The sequence below is a fragment of the Ischnura elegans genome, chromosome 4 (genome assembly GCF_921293095.1).
Source record: "Ischnura elegans chromosome 4, ioIscEleg1.1, whole genome shotgun sequence".
Classification (NCBI taxonomy): Eukaryota; Metazoa; Arthropoda; class Insecta; order Odonata; family Coenagrionidae; genus Ischnura; species Ischnura elegans.
Window position 1 is genome coordinate 21,445,550 of NC_060249.1, and position 21,750 is coordinate 21,467,299.

Consider the following 21,750-nt stretch of genomic DNA (forward strand, 5'->3'; position numbering starts at 1 on the left):
ATAGTTTTTGCTTATATATTCAGGATTTGAGTTCAAAGATACACGATATGGCGAATAAAATCCATTCGAAGGTTCAGAACTATTCAAAGTACAAAATATTTGCAATTAATATGTTATTTGATGTAACTTTATGGAATCTTTAATTCAGATTGAACCAAAAAGATAACACTTTGTGAATTTCAATTGGATGTTTTTCATCAGGTGGGCAATTTACATCATATTTAGTAAAGCCAAGGAGGGGGAGAAGTGAAGTGTAGAATGCAAGTGGAGCAGGAGGGGTATAAAGGCTGTTGGTTGGGATTGTGTGGAGCAGCTTAGGGGGAAGGAGGGGATAGAGGGGTGGGGAAGAGGTTGTATCCCACAGAAGCATAAAGCACAAGTAGGGTAAGGGAGGACTAGAGGAAGATTGGGTAAAGGGAGTTATGGGCCGTAGGTAATCATGTGGCCTGCAATGAAAAGTGACCACATTGTAATATTATGAATTCACGTGGCTAAGGAAGAGGTGGGGTTGGGGGATCATCTAATGAATCAAAAGGCAATCTAATGAATGCTATAAAATCTTAATAATAATCAGCAATGCAACTGACAAAGCAAAAGATGTTTTATTTGCTTTTGTTGGAGGATAAATTTTAAATATAAAAAAACTTAAGCTGTTAATTGGATATGCTTGCATTTGCATTGAAAAACTATATCACTACGGATATTGATATGTAGCAGAACCATCATAAAATTTAAGTGGGTAACATTATATGAAATAATATTTACTTTTTTGAAGGAACATATGAGGGGCATCAAAAATTGGGTTTTAATACAAGAATGCTTAATAATTCAAATAAGACCATGCCCTTTATATATATTATTGAGCTGTGACAAGAATTTGCTAGCAAGTCCCGAAAAAATAAATTATCCCTCAAAACTCTCACTTTAAATTCACTTTCGAGGAAATAGAAATTAAAATTACAATTCTAAGACCACTCATCAGGGTGAAAGAAATGAATAGTAAAATCTGTCAGCATCAATACCAGCCATTGAATCTATGTCATAGATTTAAATTGTGAGAGGCATCGTAAATTATTTAATGACTAACATAATAGGAAGAAGATTTTAACAATGAAATGAGACACTTTTTCTATGTATACCTAATTTCATGAATTTTTAACCATAAACGTACCGTTATCGGTGGTTAATTTTAAATATACGTTGACACAGTATTTCGGCCCTTCGATTATGAGGAACAGCAGTCTATAAATCATTCAGGAATATTTCCTCTCATTCTATGGTGAATTCAATGCAGACCATTGAATATTTTGAACTGTTTACGTAGCCCATTAAGTTTTAAGAGCCATTTCGCTGGTCAAATATTGATTTTGCTGCGTGATGATGTCGGGATTCCTGAAATTAATGGGTAATGAGAGGTGGAAGGCTGGTTATCAAAGAAAAAAGTCCGAAATTCCAAAAATAAAATAATACTACTTTTTATCCGCTGTAATTGATATGCGTGCAAAGTCTTCTTTTTTCTATTCCCCGGGTTACCTCAAACGTGATTCACAGGCAACGGAGAGAGGAGAAGAAAGGGTCTGGCCACGAACTCAGATTTAATACTAATGAGGACCCCTCTCCGACTTCCGGGTATGCGGCCAATGACTGAAGACTAATTCAACCAAGAAAACTAATGACGACGATATCGTTGTTCATATATTGCTAAAAACGGTTGAAATTTTATTTACATTAAAGTTAATGCTCAAAAGGGAGATTTATCCGAGTTTTATTAAATTTATTAAAAGGAATAACATCTCCAAAATCATATTTAAGATTTGCTTTCAATATTATCCTCGCCAAATGGCTATTGAGCACTCTGTTTATTGCTACTCAGAGGTCACGACCTTTAGCAGGAGTATGTACCTGCACAAAACGCCATGAAATCATGGAGCTGAAATGGAACAGCGGACGAGTCTCAATTCACGGTCCCAGGAAATTATATTATGCCCAGGGCGCGGACTGAAATATGATAATGAAATAGACGAGCCATACTCACCGGTTCCTCCGTTTGGCTAACTCTAGCATCGTCGGTCAACCCATGGTTAATAATCCCTACGCACTCAATGTGGCATAAACCAGACATTAGAGGAAGGGAATGGGAGAATAGGAAGTGTATGACAATCGAGAAAAAGGTCTTGGAGTACGAGCATCAATTTTGGGCAAAGATTGCAAAACTATGATTTAAAACGGAAGATATAGAAGAAGGGAAAAGTAGTGCCTGATTGGAATTAAGAGGACGCACGACCACCTATTGACCGAACGTATTCTATTTGTTTTTAAAGGCCTGTTTAAACGGTACATTAGCACGTACGGTTTAATGTATAATGTATGAACGCGAGAAAGAACGCCAAAATGCACCGTGTAACCACCCAACTTGTGCGAATGCATGCACAGAAAATAGGACCTGTTCTAATTTGGTTCATGCATTCGTACATGTTCCGTTCCGGTCCACAAAAATCATTCATGCAAACGGATTAATCCTGTAAAACTTGCGGAAATTTACGTTATGTATACATTTTATATTTAAGTATATATACTCATCTTTTCAGAGCATTTAAACATGGACAATTAGGAAGAAGGACGAGAATAGACTAGAGGGCTTCGAGATGTGGGTATGGGGAAGAAAACAGAAGGTGAAGTGGACGGAGAGGAGGAAGACGGACAAAAAGCTCAACTAGGTGGCTGAGGAATGAGGATAGAATACTCATGGATGAGATACAAAGGGGACCGAAGGTTTGGATGGAGCGAGAGCTGAGCGGTGAGGTAATGTTGAAAACAGTTTTAGAGGGGTTAATGATAGGTAAAGACGGAAGAGGAAAAAAAAATGATTTTTAGATACACTGAAAGGGAGGTGACATTATTGTAAATTGAAGAGACGTCCATGTAGGGGGGGATACAGCCGGAATATTTCGTTAATACTACAAACCTACCTTTATCAGTAGAATACTTAAATGATAATAGGGTACTGATTTGTGAATGAAAAACTTTGCTGTCAGTAAGATCAGATAATGCTGTCACAAATCAGTAAGATCAGATAATGCTGTCACAATCAGTAAGATGGATTTCTACAACGTGAAGGCCTCTACTATTCAGTGCGATAATAGGGTAGACTTTTATCAACATTTGTCAGTCTCTAATATTAAAATTTTTTATCTGGAAACAACGGAAGAAACTTTTTTAAATTAAAGGCAATAGCTGAACAGGTCTTGCTTAATATACCTACCCTGAAAATTTCAAGATGGTGGCATAACTTTTGATCGAGCAATACATCACTAAATAGGATCAGTTTAGCTGGGAATATGCATCCCCTTAAATCCTTAACTTTTACCTTTTACATCTCGTGATACGAGTCCACGTGTATTAATTAGTAGGTCTTAATCATATTTTTCTACCTTTCTGACGGTCCTTGATTGGTCCTTGATGGGTGGACCGTAGGGAGAAAATATCAATTGAAAACCCAGTGACACCAGGCATCACATTAAACACAGATTATGCGGGGGAAAATGTGGTAAGTATTTGCATTATGAATGGACTTAAATCACTACCGTACTTGCATCGGACATGATCCATAAATTTTCAGAATTATCTTCCCACAAAAAATTGTTTTATACTCAATACGTTTCATTGGAATGAGGATTAAACCTCTTAGAGCAACCCTAAAATGGATATGGAAGTAACTTCGATTTCCCCAGTATATTTCATCTTTAGGTAACTTGTTCTCAAGCTCTAACATTCTAATAAGATTATGTTTTCCCATTCACCGGATAACTTCTCAAACGTGGTGAATTCAACGGTAAGATTTTGATTGGACACTGTACCAAAATATCAGGTAATTAAAAAACGACGTACATTGATCAAAGCTATTTTATCCGTATGGAATAATGCCCACGTATCATGCAGCAAAAAATGTGCTGCCCCTTAAGCCACGCAAGGAAAACAAAATGTATTAAGAACAGAATTTTCAGGTCTCGCAAAACTCACTGCTTCCAATACGTGGACTTCCATACTCATTTTTCCAATTTTTCAAACTCATAATCCAAAATTATTTTGAGGAGGAATGGAAATCAGAATGAACATCTTTTGAACTGGATTTGAAATGATAAGCCTTCCGGCAGAAAATTTCCGCCAATTGCGTAATGAAAGACCGCTCAAACTCTTGTTACCATTATTTTTCTTCCACGCACTTTAATCATCTGCACTGATGATGGGGAAGAAATACTGATTACCTTTTTAACTTTTCCCTGAAGTACATGAATGTTATTGATCAATTTGTGACGAATTATTTCGGGGACTATTGCAATAGATTATTTAATTAAGTTAACCGCTTTCTTAAATAATATTGATTATTATATTAACATTATATGTTAACCTTTAATAATTATTAGCCTAATTAATTATTAAGGTAATGGTTATTAATGGATTAAATAATTTTCACAGTCTATTATATTTCACCCCTGAAGTGACAGTGAGTTAGTATGAGGAAATTTGCAATGATTAAATGTTTTTTAAATGTTATGATTTTCTATTCTACTCTTTTTGCACGCTTACTCAAACACTACAAGGTTACTGAAACACTGTAGCTATGTTTAAAAAAATGTTCTTATTATTATCCTCCTACCTTACCTATGTTTTGGAAATGCTTGCTTTCAGAAACACACTTTCTACATAGTCAAAAAGCGAGTACAGTGGACTCTTTTGACTAATTGTTTCTGTATTCACTGCATAAAACACCAAATATTTATCGTTACATGTACATAGTGATTTACGAAAACAATTAATTCAACATTTCGCCCAAATCGGAAATTGGTTACTTAAATCAAATATTATTGGGACTGACAGAATATGTACATCTATATATCCACACATTTTAACCCTAATACGGGCAAGGTGAGTCTCTTGGACTCATCGCATCACATTTTTGAGAATTTTATTATGTCATTGAAATGTCAGCATGTTGTGAATTTTTTACTTATTCTAATGGTACATTTCCTATAAATTAGAGTAATTCAAACTTTTTTATGAATCAAAGAAACTTAGAAATAATTTTTTTCCCTGAATTGCCACAAATCCGGGCAAGGTGAGTCTGTTTGCACGAAATGTAAAAAGTAATGTGCATTTTACAAATATTTGGTTTGAATTGTCAAAGTAATGTAAAATTATCACTATGTACATGTAACGATAAATATTTGGTGTTTTATGAAGTGAATACAGAAACAATTAGTCAAAAGAGTCCACTGTACTCGCTTTTTGACTATGTATGAAATCAATAAGTAATGTAAAACTTTTGTTAAACAAATAATAATCAATTTTATGTTAAATGATTCTAAGGTGCATAATATGTACGAATTGATGTGGAAAGTAATATTTTTCAATGTTTAATAGTTTAAATTAAAAGCAAGAGTTAAAAGAGTCCATTGGACTCACCTTGCCCGATCACGTCAGAAAAATATGTTGCCCGTATTAGGGTTAAATATGTTTCCACGTACTAAGTCAAGGTAAATAACTGGCAAACTCGGCTCGTGCGATTATAGCATTTCCTCCGCTTTTGAAACATTTCTTCTATAATGGTTTCCGGGACTACGAACTCTTGACCATCCTACCGTTCATCGACGCGCTCTTCCCATACATCGATAGCTAAATACCATTCCAATTTTCAAGACCATTAGTCTCGTCAACGAAAATCGTCTATTCGTACAAATTACTGACCACCATATGCCTTTCCTTCCGGCTCACCCTCCATTAATAATAGCTTGACCATACACTGTGACCGAACTCTAATCATCTACCTCATGACCTTTAATTCCAATAGATCCACCTTTTTTACCTTTGTTCGGGTTTGGCTGAGAGGTTTAATTCTGGGAGCGAGCCACATAATTAGGCTGTTGAGACACGAGAAACCAGCACTGAAAATCCGGCATGGTTCATTCCGAGGTTAAGTAAAATTTCACTCGAGTTAATCCGGATTCTGTGGAGCCTAAGGAATATTATTTCATAATTGTTTCCAACGCAATATAAAGTCTCTCTCTCTCGTGACCCAGGGCAATTAATGACTAAAAGTAGCAGGCTTTCCATAAAATACTTCTCAGTGCGCAATTATTTTTTTATAATAGCTTGAGGGCATTACCGCATTAGCCTGGGTAGAGTTCAGATTATTTCACAAGTCCGCGAGAATATGTATACAGCCCCGGAAATATATTCATTGAACATGAAATTATACTCTGCGTTCCTTCCAAACTCTTTTAACTCCTTACGCTCCACCTTTCAAGAAAAAAGTAATACGCAATAACCATTAAAAAAAACCTCTTCCGCCTTCAGAGAGAAAAGTATCACTTATCAACCGTTAAAATAGTCTTTTTTCCCAGACATTTACAATTTTCTTAAATTTTATTCTTAGTTTTTTACCAGAACGGAAGATTCTCAACTTTTCTGTCTCACTTTCGCCATTTTTTTCAACTGTATCTCTCCACTCATTCTTTCCAACTATTTTCCCCTTCATTTCCTTACCTTTGCACCAAGTAACTGTAGGGCATCGAAAATGATTTGAAAAAGCAAATTTGTAAAATTTTTGGTGCTCCATTTATGCACCTATTAAAGCATCATTTGTTAATCCAACGTGAAACCTAATGCTCCCTGACATCCCAGCTCTGTCCCACATAAATATGCGTCTTTCATTCTTGATACCTCCCTCCCCTCGACCCTATTAACTGATAACGGCTTCTTGTCTCCGCATGAACCTTGCTTTTGCCACTGGTACTCATTTATTTTTGGAAAAATACAGTTATTCTCATTCAAATCTCATAACGCACTCATTTTTTCCTGTTTCTTGGACTTAGAGGAGACTGAAAAGCGTTTCGAGGCATCTAAATATTTACCCTTTCTTTTCTGCTATGTGTCATGTGTACGCAAATAGAACACTCGAATAAGTGAAATTTGAATGAAAATATCACAAAGCAGTGAATTTATGGAGTAAGTCATGAAGAGAAAATGTTATCATATTATTACCATAATAATGGAATAAAGTATAGCCAATAAATATTCAATGCATGTTATATTATCAGCAAAACTGGGATAGAAACTTTTTACGGAGATACTGCACTCAATTAATGACTTATCGCAATTTGTTTTTCATTGAATATGGGAAACCCATCCGGTATTTGTGGTAAGTCTCACACGAATTCATATTGATTAAATTCAGAGTGAAATGTTTAAAGAAAACATTCATTCGGCTAGATTCGCGGCTTCGAAATTAATAATTTTCGAGTTAATTCTTAGGGAACCTAGGGGGCGGAAGAAGTCTGATCATTCGTTTGGAGATCTAAAGAGCTAATTTATTTCAGAATCATCAGAAGCCGTTCTTTCAACATTAGTTGTGAAAATAAATTGGATAGTCTTTCTCGAATATTCAGTATGCTCAAAGCACGATACCTAGGATTAAAATAATGCAAATGCACCATATCTTGGCTAAAACAGTGGTTTCACTTGCGAGATTAGAAATGACTTACTCGAAACTAAGTCTTACGCTGAAATTAAATTCTTGTTGGCAGCGGCACCACTCGAATCGTTGAAAAAATGAAAAATTGGTCAAAAAAACAAGGACTACAATAATTATATTTGGAGCTTCAGGAGGTTAGTCAATGAAACATTGGCATTGTGAAAAAACAGGAAATACATGGAGAAACAGGCGTAAAAAAATGCTATAAATGTGTAGAACCAACAAATATGAAGGAAAAACATCCGAAGGGTGCATCTAAAATGAGTCGAAAAAGAAAAGCGATCTGGCGGATGACAAGAACAGTAACGGGAAAAAGAGCCGTAGGGATTCCAAGCTACTAGTTTGTGCATGGAGTTTAGTCAGCCCAAAATTTCGTATTTTAGCCACAAAAAGTTAAACATACAACATGGGTGACCTTCAGGCCCGCTGAAAAGTTATTCAAACATGATTCCGAAAACGCCTTTTGCAAGCGCAATGCCGACAATCCGGAACCCCGTGAAAGAAAGGGCAACATGTTGGTAAATGTCTCAAAATTATTTTTCACTAATGTTATCATAAGAACAGTGTTTGAAATATTTAGTTTGTAGAAGCTATATTTTTAAATTTTATCCAGTTATAATTTATTCGCTGCTGATTCAGGCTTGTTTGAAGTTAATTGACCTTATTCTTTTTGAGTTTGAAACAAGAAGCAATAAGTAATTCCATCATGTGTTTGTTTATGACTGTGACTAGCATATTATTAATTTGTAGTTTTGACAAATTGTGTAATCATAAGCGATGACTCAACCATTTTTCAGAGCCTTATTAAAAATTTTCAAATTCCACTTAGATTCACAGAGGGTTGAAGATGTTTGACATCATTACACATAGGAGGTTGATCTGGGAGTAATTCCATCACATTTTAATTTTGGGCATATTTAGAAGGTATTTCTACAATTAGTTTTGCTTCTGTATATGAAAATCACCTTCATAAATGTTTTTTGATCATACACAGTTATTATTTTTGCGATTATTATGTATTTTAAAATTTTATCGAAATATCCTATTGCATAGTTCTCTCTAAAAGCAATTACGTCACAAATGGAATTGCCCAATAGCTATGCAAAAAGGTATTTCCCACTTAATTCCGCGGAGATAGTAAGTTGTTGGCTCACTCACCAAAATGCTGAAGAGTTCTGCTCGAAGTCTATAAGCTTGATGCCTATCTTATCTTCATTTTTGCCAATTCTTATACGTAGTACTTTTCTAGCATATCTTCCACTCGACTGGTCTTTTTAGTGGCATGGTACTCATTCTAATCTTAAGTTATCACACCAAAAATTCCATGGTTAATGGGGTACATTTGGTAATGTGTTAAATACGATATTTTTACCTCGGTACTTTCTAGGAGGTAAAATATTAGCATATTTGATAGAAGTAGGTGTTAAATTTTGTATTATGTGAGAATGCCTAGATGGCCGAGGTTTTAAACAAGTGATACGTAAATTAAAAAATATACATTTGATACAGGTAGGCGTTAACATTTGTGTTCCATAAAAATGTCAAGATTATAATGGCTTAAACACGTGACGCGTTGACTACCAAATCACTCTCATTTGGTAGCGAAACCTTCATTTTACAAGCTCACCACGTAACAGTCTCCACACCGCAGTGCACCGCTCCTATATAGTTTTGCAGAAACGGGCGCAGGGTGATATCAGCGGAATGGGAGGCCTGAAGGACAGGGGCGAACGTCCGGTCGTTCGCCCACCAGGCCAGCACCTGGCGCGGCGCGGGGGGGCACGTCCCTTTAAGGGCGACAAACGCAAATCGCTTCGAGGGGGAAATGTAGAGGAAAGTTCGGTGCACTCATGTGATCATTTGGGGTATTGAAAATACTTTACGGACCACAAGGAGTCGCTCGCAGTGAGCCGTGTGAGAAAATTGAGAAATATTTCGAGTTACATGTAGCTAGTGTAGATGTAACTAAAAAATAGGCAGAGGGACCACGTTCTCAAGTAAACAGAGTAGGTGAGAAACCCGGATAGCACAGAATTTATGAGCGAAGAATTTACGTGTTCCTAGGAGAGCACGATGATATCTTTGGAAACCGTCTTTTGGTATAAACTACTAGTATTACAAAATAAAAACAAGTTGTTGCAAAAATTCAGGGGCTCAAAAACTGCTCTGAGCGTTTACGTGAAGATGTATTTTCCACGCATAATTGACAAGTCTCACGTTTCAACTTCTCGGTACGTGGTTTTTTTATACTTAATGGCTCTTCGCTACTACTGTATTACCCTGGGCAGAGTTCAGATAATTTCATAAGTATATGACGGAATATCAGGTTTGCACTTTCGGCGACCATCATCAGCTATGATAATTTCCATTCTAAATATCCAAAACGTGCATTTCAGTAAACGAATATGGTTTTTTCTATATACTATATTATGCGGTATTTACTCTCTTTTTTCTACTGCATGTATTTTCACTTTTAGGTGTCCACCGAAACAGTTCATTCCTAAAGAGTTATTCCATGCAATACTAATGACTTGAAACATTTAGCAACAACTGTTTGATTTATTTCAGTATTAATGCTCTACATTATGATGGTTTGAAAATTTTGGTTAATTAAAAGTAATTACTCTTCTGCAGGTTTTGGATGGTTATGAAGAGACGCCGAATTATGCAGGCCGAAAATATTTTAATGAGTTTAATTAAAGCTTTAATATTATTTTGATTTAAGCAAATGTTTTGGAGAAAAAATTGCAAAATCATTTAGTGACTACACAATTAGCTGAACATTCATGGCCGGAAGCGAGTTCTGCGCTGTACAGGTATTCCATCCATATGAGAGAGCACGTATATCCTAAGGTAACGCTGAAGCCAAACTGGTTAATAACTAGTTATTTTCAATGTTTTACTAGTTTTAATGAAGTTGATAACAACTAGGAATATCAATAACGAGGACAATGAAGACTTAAGTCGCCAAGGAGTCGCCTTTCCCACTCCAAGAAATACACAGAATTTAAAAATTAATCGTCCTTATCTCTATTCTCATGTAAATGAAATATATTAACCGAGTATATGCTGCCAAAGAAAGGTCACGAATAAGTCACAACTGCACCATCAGGACTTAAAGGAGGGATGTCAAAAAATAGGTAAAATCTTCCATCAGAGGCACATCGGATCACGGGCTTATTATATAATTCATAAAATATTATTTAAGTTTTCTGCGCATGATTACATCGACGGATCATTGAGTAAATCTGATCCGAGGCCCTCAACACCACAAAACACCACCCACGATTGAAACTATTAGCGAATTATATCTACCTAATTTCGCAGTGAGCGTTTTTATGAAGGCATTTAGTGCTTTCACAATGATGTATAAATCTTTGGGTACGCCTGTCTGTTATCAGCTGAGTTCGATGATTTACTTATTTATGGATACGTTTAATGTTCATTTAGTGTTAGGAAAAGAAAATCGTTTTTTTTCATATTGTTGGACGATTCCTTTGCAACCTCTATGCCTACTGCAGATAAGTTTGTCGGGTTTTACCCCGGTTGATTTCGTCCACGTCTCCCGACGTTTCGATCAGCGACTTGCTGAACATCCACAGGGGATCTTCCGAATGCCGTTCTTCGAAATTTGTCCAGTATATATACATCCCATCCGTGTTCAGGTGTTACGGAATTTGGAAGATCCCCTCAGGATGATCAGCAAGTCGCTGATCGAAACGTCGGGAGACATGGATGAAATCAACCGGTGGAAAACCCGAGAAACTTATTTGCAACTGATACGCCGGGGAAACCTAAGATCATACTCTATGCCAACTGTCCACGCACACCTTGTAATTTAATACTATTTTCTAAAGAATTTCTCCGAATCCAAAAAAAATAAATGAATTTATTTATATCACAGCTATCACAACCAAATATTTGATTAGACTTCATCTATTAAATTGAAACCCAGTAATTTCGTACTTATGACATAAAACCAAAAAATTATTGCGTTTAGATTCCCTGTCATTTTTTCGACCATTTGATGGACGCATTCCCGGAAAAGCCCTCATTCCGCAAAACGTAATATGAGCCATAAATGCCGGAATTTCTCATCAACGCTTCTTTATTGTAAGCTTCCCGTAAACTTCAGATCCCCCTGTCTCTGTCAATATTTCTTACGACCGGTAGTAAAAAAATATACCGTTGGACTGTCGAGAGAACTATGGCGACAAGATGGACACAGTGCGAAACATTGATGCCCGAACTTCGAAATCTTTTCTCCGAAATATTGACGTCAAAGAGGAAAGAGAAGTGAAGGATAAAAGTGGGTCGATAAATGTGTAAAGAATAGATTATTTCCTTATTCTCTCCAGGGGTGTGTTTTTCTGAATAAAGGGAAGAAGCTCCGTTGGTCATATTAGATGTATTATTGGAGTATTCCTGAATATTACAATGGGGGATTCCTCATTGGACCACTAGATGTGTTGTCACCAGGGATGGCAAGTGAAACGAAACGAAATCAAAACCAGTAAAAGTTCAATAGTTTCATTTCCGGGATCGAAATGTAGAAAATTAATCGAAATGGATTTAAATCCGAGGAGCTAAACTCAGGGTCAAACGAAATAGGAGTAAAAATTATTTCGGGTCAAAACTTAAGTAAAACGACGACGAAACGAAACACAGATAATTTTTGGCTGTGGGACGAAACGAAATAAAGATAATTTTTGGGAGTCACCTTGGGAGTTTTCTCAGCACGGCTGCTTAGAATGGCAAGAGAATAGGCTCGTAAATTGGGCATTGAATCATAAAGATCGCTATTCCGGTCTATCAGTCAACTGAAATGCTCCAGAAAAATTATTGAATCAGTTGAGACGGAAAGCTATTGGCCGGCTGTGAGGCAGTAAAAATTGCCTGGCAAGGCAACCGCGAATCCGATAGGATTATGCGGCAGATGAAATTAACATATTGCCACATTATAAATGATAGTGGCACACATCAATCAGACCATTATCTCCAGACACTCTCGTATGCAGTCGTTTACATACAGGAGAAATTTTTGACCGATTTTCCGAACAATGAACTGTTAAATAAAAAAAACATTAATAGGGTCATTTTCACAAATTTTACTTCCATTTTTGCTCCAGTTATTAATTCTTAGATGTTTCAGTATGAAATGCATGAACCATTATAGATTAGTTATCCTCAAAGTCATGGTTTCTTGCTAATCAGAGCTTTGCTCTCATTTTGGGACATTTATTGCAAATAATATAGTTTTATTACCAATGATTAAACATACTAAAGGTTTTTATCTGCATTTTGACTGATGAGGAAATGTATCTTTGTCTCCAACCAACCTTCTCATTGTGTTTAAGCACGTCAAGGCCATATGATGCTCGTCCTCATATATTTCAGCTGGTCGCTGAGTTTCTATTTTCCTGGCATTAATTCAATTATCATTGCATTCAATTAAAATTTACCTTCCAATACGTGCTAAAAAAACTGTAAATTGGTAAATATTTTAGGATAACTGTGGTATTTTTATCACAATTTTTTCATTTATCTCCAAAAATTTGATTCCACCTCTATTTACTCGCGTAAATCCCTCTGCAGGCATCCTGGAAGAGAAGAGTAAAGTAGCTCGGCTTGTGGGAGACGGAAGAAAAGTCGCAGGGTAAAGTATCGTTACATGTAAAAGCTGAAGATTACTATTATTACCAACTGATGGTGACAAAACAAGCCGGGGTTCATTAGTTAGTTTCCATCGTTGACCCGGAGGACAGGAGGACGCATAATTGACCCTTCCGAAAATCTTCCACTATTTTTCAAGATAAAGACCATTAATTAGCGAATGCTACGACGCGGCATTTTTCTCAGAACTTCACCCTTCCTCGAGCCTCCTTTTTTTCTTAATCCTTTGACCAGACGGCGGGCGGCGGCTGTTACCCCCTCCCTTCCCACCTTCCTACACTTTCCTTCTTCCCTCGACAGCGCCCTCACTCCTTCAGCCTTTGGGCCGTCCGAGCACACCGCCACAGCGTCAAGCATCAAAAGCACCATCTGCGCCCCACCATGGGTTCTTATTTTTCTGCACCGTTTTGGATGACCCTTGACTATCGCCTTCCATATAGACCACAAATTTCATTTCTTTGCCCTTCACTTGAGACCTGATTCCAGATATTTTAACTCTTGAATGATTCCCTATATAGGTAGAATAAATATTATCTACCTAATTTCAAACATCGCTTTAATGCCTAATGTTAGGATTTTTTTATTAAGATACGCAATGGATGCCAACTGTACTGATACTTATTCAATAGCCAAATTGAGCATCATAGAATTATTGTATCGTGGTACCAAACATTGAAAAACTGGAAGGGTAGGAATGGTCAAAGTTACAAAAAGAGGTTTGAATGTATTACTATTACATATTATATGAATTTATTATTTTAAACGCCTTAACACATAAAAAGGCAGGATCATGTCATTTATAATATATATTCTACGACATGTCCACAATTAAATCCTGATTGATTCCAAAATCCTCTCAAAAAATGGTATCACCAAAGATTTTCTTTTGTGAGCCTCAAATTGTTATTGATCACATTATTACAGTTGATAGTAGGGAAGAATGCCATTAGAAATAGTATGGTAATGGAATATTTTACTCTCGTTGCCTATCATATAAATTTACGGATTTCGGTGAAATCTTTATTCTTACTACACGGATTTCGAGGACCTGTTACCAATAAATCCTACTGAGGGAATATTTGTTTCAATGAAATTCATGCACGGTCCCGTCAGTGCATAAATTCATCGCCCGCAATCACAATAGTTATTCATTGAGAGCTGTACAGGAAGAGTTTTCAGAGATAGACGACTATAGGAGAAAGATCGTGAAAATAGAATGGAAATTAGAAAAAATAATGAAAATAACGGTTTAAAGGGAAAGTTTAGTGAAGTTCATTTACTGAATTACAGATACATAAATATGAATATAAACAGTTCCCACGGAGTGTAGTCATAGGTATTAAACCTATATCAAAAAGAGAAATTTCGAAAGAGTAGGACGTGGAAGTTTACGGAATCAATCTGAAAGAAAAACGTGTGGCAATAGAAAGAGAGAAACGTAAAAATACGATTGATTTGGAAAAATAAATTTTTTAAATATTTAAAATGACAATACTTAAAGTTATTGTTGAATAAAAATGTACTTAAGTAGTGATTGGATGTAGCGTATGAAAGGATGTGATAATAAAAGAGTGAGTACTTCAGGCGAGTAAGATAGAAATTATTACGAAAAAAGACGATAAAGTTTGAGGCGCGGAATTGGGAGGGCTGCGAGAGTTAGAGAAAGAAAAAGAAGCGAGAGTTCAGCGGAGATATTGAGGAGGAGGAGTTGTGCGAGGGACGTAGTGGAGGGAGGCCTGAGGTCGTTTAAGGAAGGAAAAATGGGGCATTGAGCGGTGGGCAGTTTTGGGAGTGGAAGAAGAAAGGACGATGGTCGACGGTAAAGTCTCGTGCTAGAGGGTGATTGTGTGAGGAAGCTTGTAAACCTGCGTTTGCGTTAGCGTAAATGGGACGGAGGTACGAAGAATCTCAGGCTTTAGGTGTGCGGAGACTCCAGCGAACAGCGAATTGTTTTGCGGTCGGCATAATGGGTTAGAAGGAGGAAAACGTGAGAATGGAATAGTCGCAGTTAAGGGTCTTTCTTTTTTTCTTTAACCACATATCGATAAGAAGTAGAACCATACGGACAAGAAAATGACTTCATATGAAGGAGATGAAATATGAGAGATTTTAAAACAGGTAAGATTACATCATATAAGAAGAAGATGATACAGTTTGCGGAGAGGAAGATGAGGAAAAAAGCTATAGTTTAGCGGAGATAGACAACAGACAAGCAAACAACTAGATTGGAATTATCGACCCCAAATAAAGATAATGTGTTCGAGAAGTAAATTTTCCTGAACGAGGTTTTCTTCACAAATTCTCTCAAATTGTTTGCAGGATCATCATGCATTAGTAATCGGTTTGCGCCCAATTGGTTCTAGAGAAGATAAAGGAGGATTTAGTGGGCGCAATACTCATTTCTTCGTAAGGGCGCTCGCCAAATATTTACAGGGTACATGAAACTGAAAGAGAATCCATCGAAACATTTTTTCCACAATTTAATTTCATTTGCATGCAAACTATATTTCTTTCATCCTAATTTTATGAATTTAACCATGGTCTTGTTTCAAGCCTCACTCCATTGAATTGCAAATTAAAACACAGTTTCTAAATCCTTCTACGGTACATATACATTTATTTGCTATGATTTTGTCAAGTGTCGGTGATAAAATACAATTCACATGTTTTCAATTTTGTACTAGTATTTATTCTTACTTGTAGGTGTATCATGAGTTTGAAACATTCAGAATAACTCATGAAATAACTTTGACATTACTTTGGAAGGACTAGGTAAATAAGTATCGAGCTAAGCAATACTACAGAGAACACCCAATAAGTTTCCTTCGCTCCAAAACGGGATCGTTTATCCCTTAGACCTAAGGTATAGATATAGAAAAAAAGGCTGGTACAGAAATGGCCGTTATATTTGCTCCAATTTATGGTCCACATCAGAAAGAAGGGTCTAGCCAGGGTCTTAAAGAGAGAAGCGAAAGGGTTGGCCGAGAGGGAGAGAGATAGAGGTGGTGGTGGAGCGGTCGTGTGGGAATTTGCGGTCAGGGCGCGGTGATTTGTTTTTTCTCGGCTGCGGTGGGTGTGTGAGGGAGGGAGCAGAAGAGAGGCAACGGTGTTGGTAGGGGTCCTTAGAGAGGCACACTGCTCCCCTCTATCGGGAAGGAAGGAAAAGGAGAAATCGGCCACCGTGGGTTGAAAAAAACGGGTGGTGATAAAAGAGCAGAGGACCCCCGGAGGAAGCGGGGGAGGCGGGAGGAGTGGTAAGGATATAGTGCGGGAGAGCAAAGGGCGAGTCCCTATCGACTGGGCGCAACGCTCCTCGCCACAATGTACACATGTATACGACGAGATATTTTCCCCTTCTCTATCGGAAAGGAATCCCATCGAATACCACGGCCCATACATTTTTTTTTCAGGCGATTGATGGGGTGCCAGTTCTAGAAGACAAAAATTGATTTTCAAAGCTTAGGTTTTGCAAATGTAATGACTAAATTGATTATTTTAAACATACTAAACTCTTTCGAGGAGGTAACATGAACCCTTCCCTAACCTTTTTATGCTATCATGGGTCGCTAAAGTGATCATGGATAGGATTAGCGAAGCTAACAATTTGGAATTACAATGACAAAATATGTATTACAGGTAGATTCTTTAGAGGAGGTAAAATGAGTAAAGTATTCCCAGTGGGTAAATTCTTCCCGGGATTCCCACCGGGTTAATTTACCCACAACGTTTCAAGCTCCGACAATATTCAACCCTAAGGATAAGTCGGAGCTTGAAACGTTGGCCGTTATGGATAAATTAGCCCGGTGGGAATCCCGAGAAGAGTTTATCCATATTATTCGCCGGGAAAGTATCAAATCATGTTTCAAATTCGTCCCTATCTTATGCATGCTATCGTGGATTATTGCGGCTGCTGGAGCGTCATCAGCTGAAGTCAAGCGTTGCACTCGGGCCACCTACTATTTACGCAAAAGAGACATCAAAAATTTAAACAAAATAAATCGTAATTATAAATGAAATTTGAGTGCTATTTTGCACCTCAGCACAATGATTTTTGCTGCGATGCAACAATCAATAATGAGTTTTAAAAGGTATTTACATTAATCCACTTGACTAATCTTAACATTGCTTCAAACCTTTGCACACTCAATTGTTGACAAAACTTTGGTACCAGCCGCCTTGCCAGTTTCAGGCAGTTTTTCGCTAATGTCTTTCTTATGTTATCATGAACTTATAATTTCCCGTACATATTTAGATTTGTCACTAAGTTTTGCCTCTAAAGAGTGCCGTCTCAACAACTTCTTCTTACAAACAGAGTCGCTAGCTCGAAAAAACTGTATTTCTCCACAAGATACCACGTTAAATTATTCTATTTTTAACCGTCAAATATCTCAAAATGGCGCATGTGGATGCCTTTTCCTTTGAATCATTGAAAGTATGTCTGTAAAAAAATATTTGAACAAAGATTCATCAAATTCGCATTACTTTTACCTAGGTGCTCTAACTACTTCAATGTGATCAGAGGAAAGATTATCACGGCTAACAATGTGGAATTTCAATGACTTAATTTATTACTATTGCCAAATAATTTTGAGGGGAAAATTGAACCAGCCATCCCTAACTCACTAATGCGGGCATGAGCAACTTAAGAGGGCAATGTAAAGATTTGCGCATTTTTTATTCCTAAGCATTTATGAGGAATTACTGGCGAGAGAGAATAAACAACTAAAGCCTGGTTTACAAGTCAGAGTTAAATACACTGACGATAGCTCAAAAACGATATTTTAGTACTTAAAATCAACACAGATATGTGCAAAGTGTGCCAAATACTTCGTGATGGCACGTGTAGAAAGGAAAAATAAATACCAGTGGCAAAAGAAAAATGTTTCATCCCTCCTTTCTTGTGAGAAAATATCGATAACTGTTGGACTATGATGCTCCACGTAGCCAATCAATCGTAACATAGCGAGCCTTGACAATATTTTTACCTGCGTTTTTCCCGCTTGCGATACATGCAAAGTCGCTGACTCCTATTGCACTCACATTTGAACTGCTTCATCTAATCGAATAGAACAATGCAAAATCGACAATATTCATATGTGCTCTCTTTGCTGCCACTGCCCACACGCAAGAATAAGGCAAAATTGTCTTCAATAGTTGGCGATTGCAGCAGTCAACTCCAACGTGAATACTCAGCTAACATTGTTGTTTTGACTGTGTGGGTTACGATTTTTAAAGGAAAATGGCTTCACACAATCGTTGCTCCTGAATGGGTCTTCGCTGGATTTCCTATTTACTTTCCCACGTTACACACATTGTGCGCCAGGAAAGTATTATGCCATTAAGGTACTGTTTACTCTCTGGTCGCTCAAATAAAATGTGATTCGAGACTCTTGCATCTGCTGCAAATGTAAACGATCACGTCTCTCGTGAACATCTGTATGGTTGTGTATTCAACAGCTAACGCCGGAGCGTCTTTAATAAGTGAGATGGCGAGAGATTAGAGAGAAGCAAACGTGTCTGAGTAATAACCAATAAAAGTAGCCCAGTACACCCAGGTGTGATATGGACGAGGCTTGCACACCTTTCTGCGTACACATACTACCCCATAAGCCGCCTTCCAATAGGGTGTGATAAGGGTTGTTTGGACGCAGGCAGTTTGAAACAAGAAAGAGAGTCTCACTTTACTGTTCGAGAAAAAAATAATTCTTATACACTTCCTTTTCGCAAAAACGTCTGTCTTCTTTCATCGCTTATGTAAGACCAGGTCATTGTAAATTTCCAAGATGTGATCATTTGCGTCGCACTAAAACATTTCTATTCTACACAGCTCAAGCAATATAAGCCTAGCACGTACCCTTCGAGTTTCTAATGAGTTCCAGTCAAATTCGTGGAAAAACAGAGTAACGCACTCCGCTCGCCAGTTTCTAAGGAATAAACCATTCCTGACAATGACTGTTGTCTAAAACCAATTTGAAGGGAGAAAAAGGGGAATATTCACTCATGTAAACGTAAGCCAATCCTACTCATGAAAAATGAGAACTTCGTTTCCATATTAATAAAAAATTCTTACTACAAAGTGTTTAGAAGAAGAGAGGAGATCGTGGTTACGAGGATTCAAGAGTAAATAGTTAAGCGTGAATAAGAGGACACATCGCTCCTTCACGATTGCACTTTTTTCTTAATTAAATACGTGTATATCACTCACGCAATCATCTTGATGTCTTCGTGATATATAATGTAGGCAATTTTCAACACACCAATGTTTTCTAAAATAGGAAAATTTTTCGCTTGGAGAAATAGTAATTCTAGCATATTATAATGCAATAAACATATAATCAGTTAATTTTAGGGTAATGTTTTACTTTTGAAACATTATCAAATAATTTTAAAGCCTAATTATAAATATCCAACAAATTTCAATACGATAGTCTGAGTTTTCAGTGAACAATACAAAAGACAAACGACCGACCAAGCAGGAGTGTTGCGCACTTCAGGAGCCTAATAGAGGAGGCTGGGAATAAAGTTCTCCTACTGCTTCACAACATAAACCACGAGAGTCGAGCAATGAGATTTTCTAGTCTCTATCTCGAAAATCTACAAAGTTTCTTAAGTAGTCCAGTTTATTCACCAACCGCGCCTTAAAATGTACCTATTCACTAAAGTCGCCGCTTGCATCGCTGAGGGGAAAAGTGACCCGAATTTCACGGAGAAAGAAGCCATTATAGGGGCTATTAACCAAAATGTATGCTTATGATACTGTGATCCATCAAATTAACAACTTTTCTATTTATTACGATTGTAGATATTATATTTTAAATAATTAGAAGTTACGTATCGCTCTGCCTTCATCGCAGTCGAGTGGAAAATTTTTACTACCGTTAAAATGCGCTCTAAATGGCGACAAAAATCGAACCTCAGCCGGACGGATTGGTGCCTCTTATATGTTCAAACTATACACGGAAGTAAAAGGGCGGGCGGCCTCTGTTAGACAAGGAGAGGTTTTACGCATGGTTTATTTACTCAGGGGAAAGTGCTGGGACCAGGAAGCGATGCACTCAAACCCTCGTACCCTTTCCAATCGTGGACGGATGACTCTCCCACCAACTGCCACCAAAGCCCCACACCTCCTCATATCCTCTCGCACACACAAACCCTTACATTATATCTTCAGCACACGTAACGCACGCGACACAGCGCGCGTGACTCATCACCTGCCATCGAATGCCACTCTCTCCTCGCACAAATACGCTCGACCGGCCCAGCCTGAAGTGCTCCCATCCCCTCGCGTATCCTACCTCCAGAGCCCACATGTCAGCTATCTTATCACGCCGTGTCAACGTTCTCAAAGGCTGTCGTAGGTTTGTCATGTCCGCCTGGATTGTCGCCCCAGCGAATTGTTCCGGGAGAGATGAAAGTGGGGAGGTCCTCACCTCGGGCTACCTTGCAATCCGTGAAATTATTTCATGCAGTGCCCGAAGGCTTCTCTCGGGATTTGAACCCGGGTCTTCTCGACCAGCAGCAAACTGCTCCACCCACGCTCTTATTCATCATTTTTTGGGATACTTCATGCCGTCGGCATGTAATTATGGTTACTCGGAAAGTAATCACTAACTGAATCTAAGGTCTTCCCGGCGTATGATGATGTTGAAGTTGTTTCGTGTTTCCCATCGGGTGAGGTTCTCCATCTCTGCCGACGTTTCGATGGCCGTGTCTTCCATCATCATCAGGCCTTGATGACGATGGACGACATGGCCATCGAAATGTCGGTAGAGATGGAGAACCTCACCTGCTGGGAAACCCGAAACAACTTCAACGTCAATCACTCACTGAAATATTTTTCGGGCATGAGGTGATACTATGGAGCACGGATACCTCAAGCACGACGATTTGCTGGTAGGTATTCACTCCACCATCTGAGGTAATAACAAAAATCATGCCTTTTTTCAAAATGTATAGGCTGGCGAGGAAACACAATAACAAGTAATTTCTAAAAATCAACCAGCCCGTCCCTATCAATGTAGTGAATTTCTTTCTTTAACTCATGAATCCAGTTCCCATTCACCCTCCTAGCCTCCATTATGGACCCCAGCATCTCCTCTTCTCTTTGAGAAAGATCTATTTACACAATCAGTTATTACTTTATCATCTCAAACATTTTATTCTCCCCCATTACGTGACACAAATTGTCTCTTAAAATATTGACGAAACACTCCTAAGTCAAAGATGAAATTAGGTGCTAGCTAGCACTGCTAGAGGAAATAAAAGACGCAATAGACATTCCTTCTGCTCGACCGGTCATTTCTTGATAACGAAATACCTGCTTAAAAATGTTTCGAACACCTTTGAATATTCAGGATAGGTACCTAAAGTAGACCCTGTTCAAAATTTTCCTGCGTAACAAATATGAGGATTTTACCACAGTATTTTCTCAGATACAATTATTTTGTATTCTAGAAGCGTACAAATGTTGAAAAGGTCTACTCTGTAGGCTCTGAAAATTCTTATATGATAATGTAAATTTCAAAGAAGTAAAAAAATTACGTCAC

The 21,750-nt window shown here is 37.7% G+C and overlaps 1 protein-coding gene across 1 annotated transcript in view; it reads right to left on the reverse strand.

Moving 5' to 3' along the window:
- Positions 1–21,750, reverse strand: part of LOC124157130 — a 282,883-nt gene that overhangs the window by 129,724 nt on the left and 131,409 nt on the right. The window lies entirely within an intron of this gene.